Here is a 5,945-nt window from a genome sequence, read left to right on the forward strand (position 1 = left end):
CCTTTTTCACATGCTCTTGAATTGCATCCATCCAGGTCCGCTTTGCTTTTTTTTTTTATGCTATCTGTCTGCTATTAGAGGACAACAATATTTTATTCCAAGCTACCGTGGCTCCGTGAGGTCTTTGGCCAGTTAGTGAAAGGTCTAAAGGACCCCTAAGGAGACCCCTGAGGAGTTTTAAAGATACCCAAGCTCAAGGGTACTTGGATACAGAGCTGGTTCAGTGCAAAGTGACAGAGGAGCTGGAAGAAGTTCTTGTTTCCTTCTGCTGGAAAGTTGGACTTCTGCAGGCAGGGCATGGGGGTATTAATCTCACAGCCAGTCCCTCCAGAAGACTGCGCCTCCCTGAGAAGAGTGTGATGTGAAATCACACAACCCCGGTGCCAGTGGTAGCTCACACCTGTAATCCTAGTTACTCGAGGGGTTGAGATCTGAGGATTGTGGTTAGAAGCTGGCCCAGGAAGGAAAGTCCCTGAGACTCTTGTCTCCAAATAACTACCAGAAAACTGGAAGTGACACTGTGGCTCCAAGTGGCAAAGTGCTAACCTTGAGTGCAGAAAACTCAAGGACAGTGCCCAGGGCCTGAGTTCAAGCCCCAGTAGTGGTATAATAAAGTCCATCACACAAACTCCCCATACTGAAAGAGTCTTAATGTTTTGAATATATATATATATATATATATATATTATTTATTTATTTATTTTGCCAGTCTTGGGCTTGGGCTCAGTGTCTGAGCACTGTCCTTGGACTTTCTCAAGGCTAGCACTCTACCACTGGAGCCTCGGCACCACTTCCGGCTTTTTTCTATGTATGTGGTACTGAGGAATTGAACCCGGGTATTCGTGCATGCTAGGCAACCACTCTACCACTAAGCCAAACTCCAGGTCCTTGAATATATTTGTTATCTTTAAATGGATATACAAGGAGACATCATTCAAAGGAGCAGTTTATGAATGCAGTGCACGTTGATCAAGGTCATCCTTATCAATATTTTGCCTACCCCTCCCAACCCATTTCTTCTTTCACTTTTCTTAATGGTTAGGCTATGTATCGAATATTTTTGCTGTTCAACAAAGGAGTTTATATATAGAATGTAACATGAGCTGTATCATCCCTTCAACATTTTTACCTCCCTTCAACCCACCCCTTCTCTTATTTTTCTCAATTCTGTTGTGTGTGTGATAAATTCTTGGCTATATTATCCTACCTAAATTTCTTCATTGTCTTCCCTTCTCTCTGGGTTCTCCCCAACCCCCGATATGTACCCATTTTCTGGTACTTACTATGTGGGGCTTTAACTTCATTTTTCTAAAGAATTCTAGTATTTGAGCTTCCCATAGAGCCAAAGCAACTTCAAAAGCAAGCATGTTCACCCAGTAAGAGACTCAGTAAGGAGACATAGGTGTTATGTATGGAACAACTACACTGACACTCACAAAAGAGCACGCACAATGACTCCATTGGTGTGAAGCCGCCCATATTGTAGGCTGACAGAGATGACAAAGGGTTTCTCGTGTGTGTGTGTGTGTGTGTGTGTGTGTGTGTGTGTGTGTGTGTGTTCAGTATTTTTCACAAGACACCACAGGTCCAGGGCACTAGAAAGTTTTGTCTCTTGATCTGGGAGGTGATGACTTGAACAAATTGTGTAGTACAAACTCATTAGTCTGTGAAGGTGTGATACATGTTTTTTCCTGTACATTCATGACATTTCATGTAAAAGAGACCATTAGTGTGCGGAAGAAGGGATGTATGCTATCTTAAAAATGTTGTCCTATTCCTAGAAGACACTGCTCAAAGTGGGGACTGGCACCGTTTATAGGAAAGAAACTGGGTGCTGATGTCAATGTCTTCCTTGTTATTTCAGCCTGCCTCTCATTATTTTTTTGTTCTTACTTAAATCAGCTCTTTCCACCCTCCCCCCATTTTTTTTTAAACTTCCTTCCTGGCAGTTGAGTCATTTCCCAAGTCTTTTGTCTGCCTCCACTAAGGAACCCATGCTCAACATAGTCTGTAAGTTCTATTGTTTGTTTCTCCAAGGAGCTTTAATTAATTAATTAATTTGCCATTCCTGGGGCTGGAACTCAGGGCCTGAGCACTGTCTTTGGGCTTTCTCCAAGTTAGAGCTCTGCCACTTGAGCCACAGCACCACTTTTGGCTTTTTGTTGTTGTTGTTGTTCTTCTATGTATGTGGTACTGAGGAATTAAACTTGGGTCTTCTTGAATGCTAGGCAAGCACTCTCTACCACTAGGCCAAACTCCTGGCCCCTCTCCAAGGAGTTTTCTATACAGATATAGGCAGGATCCAGTCAGAAGATTCTATTCACACACACACACACACACACACACACACACACACACACACGCAAGCACAGACACACACATGTGCGCGTGCAAGCAGGCTCCATTTTAAAGCAATGGTTGGTTTGCACTAAGGCAAAGCTCTGAATGTAGGTAAATGTCTTGTTGTATAGAGGTGCCCTTCCCAGCCCCATGGAGGCTCTTGCCAGTGAGAACTGGGCACTGAGCTTCTGCGCTGGGAGACTAGAGTTTGAGAGACCTTGGTTACACATTTCTATGGATTTGTTGCCTGTGGCTATTTAATCTGCAACATTAAGACTTGACACAAATCAATATATTCACCCTAGAGACATGAAAAGTAGGAAGACACAGGCTTTCTCCACCCTAAGATCAATACTGGTGGATAAAGTTCTGTACCCTACTCTTAGCTTTCCCCTCCTTGTCTCTAAGGATCCCCCTGGGGGCACTGTGATGTGTCCAAGCTAGTCTTCAATGTCCATTTCTAGATTCCTCATGTTCTTGTGCCCCAAGCTTCCCTCCTGCTAAAGAGGTGCTCCCCTCAACTTTCCAATACTCATTGATACCTGCAAATTACAATCATGGGTGACAGACTATAAGTAAACCAGAGCCTGTTGGCCAAATCCAGCCTACAGTGCATATAACTCGAGTTTTATTAGAACTCAGCCATGCTCATTTCTTTACATATTGTCTGTAGTTATTTGGGGGATTTAAAGCTAAAGAGAGAAGATTAAATGGCTATAATCAAGACCGAATGACCATCGACCTTTAGGTGCTTAGCATCTAGCCTTTTATAGGAACTGCCTGTAATCCCTGATATCAGGTGCTAAGTGAATTGCTTTGTCTCTGGTGTGTTCATATTTGAGAACCTTCCTGAGGAGGAGAGGCCACTTTGCTGACAGATCCAGCATCTTCTCCCAGTAACCCAGCCTCCAGAGCTTCATGTGATACCCATTGGCATATCCCTTTTCCTGTAGCTCTGGTCTTACAGAGACCACAACCCTGTGAGACACACATTGACCTTGGGGTATAGGATGTCATGTGATGCTGGTGTCCTACTGGCATGTGGTTGACTTCCTTGACATTAACAGGAACGAACCAGCTTCTATCTAGTCCTTGAGCCTCCCAACTTTCTTTTTTTTTTTAAACAAAACTCTTCATTTTGAGATACTTATATATTCGCATGCAATTGATATAAAATCATACTGAAAGAGCTCACATAGTCTACCAAATTTCCCCCAATGGTGAAATCTTGTCAAACTACAGAACTGTATCACAACCAGGATACTGAATATTCATGAAGTCATGACAGAATTTTTCCATCTCCACAAAGATACCTCCTGTTATCATTTTATACCTGCATCAGCTTGACCCCTGCCCCCACTCTCCTGTGAACCTCCAGTGACCAATAGTCTGCTCTTCACTGCCATAGCGCTACCATTTCAACAGTATTATATAAATGATATCACAGTACATATGCCATTTGGACAGGCTAGTCATTCAGCACAACTCCCTGGAGATTCGTCCTTGTGTGTGTCAATATTTTGCTCCTTTTTGCCACTGAACAGTAGATTCTGGTATGGGTAGACCACAGTTTATTTAACCATTCAACTGGTAAAGGGGGATCAGGGTGATTTTTTAGATTGAGGCTAACTATAAATAAAGTTGCTATAGACTTGCAAAGCTTGTGTGACTATGGAATTAATACAACAAAATCTGATCCACGCAGCCGAAGACTGACTCTAGATACCTTTTCCTGACGGGCGGGTCAAGTCTGAAAGGTAAGATACTCTTGGCAGATATTCAGCTATGAGCCAAGCCTTGGCTCCAACACTCCTGGCTCCATCCTCACCCCTGGCTCCTCTATCCTCACTTTTGGTCCGTTCACCCCGCCACCTCACTTCCTGCTCATTCATGCCTGCTGTCATCAGCGGTCCTGCAGGTGGAATGTTAGAAGTCAGCTCAGCTAGAGAACACTGTGGTTACTCATCTCAACATGCAGCTGTGGGAGAACCTGCTAAGCAGGTTGGTAAGAGGATCAATGAGGGAAAATGAGAAAAAGTACTTGTGCAACTTTTAGTTACCATAGGTATATGCATTGCTTAGAATGTCAAGGTTTCATCCCCAGGTCTCTGAACTTCAAGCAAATGCAAACTGCCGAGAAAGCAATCTTACCAGCTTCCATGAGAGATGAGGTTAAGTTTCTCTCTGAGGGAATTTATGGCATATGGGTTGTATAGTCAGAATGTTGTAGGTCCTGTGTCTGTGCTGGGCAGTTGAACAGGTTGGGGCAGACTCTAGCTTTAGAAAAGAGAAAGAGGAGTTAATCTAATGGAGAAATCACCTGTAGGCTCCCATCATTGTGAACCCCTCCCTCCTCTACCAGATGTTTGGACAGAAGCTCTAATGCAGTGCCTCTGACCTTCAGCCTCCCTGGGAAGACCTGGTGTTAGTACTGTAAAGTGGAGAAAGCTAAGGCTCTCACTTTCTGTGCAAGAGGAGGCCAGTTCATGGCCAAGAAGTGTAGCTCCTGCATCAAATAACAAGGAGGCTGGGTTAACTAAGGTTAGATGGCCAGCTTTGACAAGACCTTATTCAGCTAAGACTTATCTAGTTGAGTAATCTATGTGTTCCCATTTATATGTACAAGATTGTGTACGGGCCACATAGAAAGCAAAGCAAGGCCTGTGGCAGGGTCAGGGAGCCCACAGGACAGTGGTTAGGGTATAAGGAAATGGGATTAGATAAGGAGCACTAGACCTCACCAGATTATGTTCAAATTTTGATTTTTTAGTTGGAGAGTGACAGGAATCCCTACCATGTTTCACTGTGGTGTGAGGATTTGTCAGATTACATATTCCTGTGCTTTCCCCTTACAGGGTAGATAAGAGGTAGAGAGAGGAACCTTGGTAATAGAGGCAGACCTTCCCTAAGAGGCTGGGGGAGGGAGTCCAATGTGTCTCCTGCCCTCCACTGTTGCTCAGTGGAGGCTGAGGCAGGGAGAATATGAGTGCATGGTCTTAATGACTAAGATGCCAACGAGGAGAGCAGTGAGCGCCATCTTGGAGCTGAAAGGACAGGTCTAACGAGGATATGTACCGAAATGGGTCTGTGAGACAGGAATCCTATCAGAGGTATTGGAAATGAGGAAGATTTCCTATGATCAAATGGGACATGAGACAGATGGCCCCATGAGCAAATCCTAAGGAGAACAGCCACCAGTGAAAGAGAGAGTGTAAGAAACCTAGGGGAGAGGACCCATCTAAACTCTACGGACAAGAGGACTCTGAGGAAAACATCAGGGGGCCATTAACTGGAGAGGTCAGAAGTAGGTTTGGAACATTAAAGACGCAGGAAGGAGGGGGTGTGCAGAGAAAAGAGGTCAAATGCCATCACCCCTGCCAGTATTCATGAGGCTGAGGTAGGAGATCTTGAGTTCAAGACCAACCTAGTAATGTATTGAGGCTGCAGGGGAGATGGGGAAGAAGGTGAGAGAGAGACAGACAGAGAGACAGAGACAGAGAGAGAACAGTGGCAAGAAAACAAGGGCACAAACTATCCAGAAGTGCAGTATTTTGGATTGAATCTATGTCCTTAAAAATCATATTGTGACCTAAAAAGCAAATCAA

This window comes from Megascapheus bottae, chromosome 18 (genome assembly GCF_031878675.1).
Source record: "Megascapheus bottae isolate mThoBot1 chromosome 18, mThoBot2.hap1, whole genome shotgun sequence".
Taxonomy (NCBI): domain Eukaryota; kingdom Metazoa; phylum Chordata; class Mammalia; order Rodentia; family Geomyidae; genus Megascapheus; species Megascapheus bottae.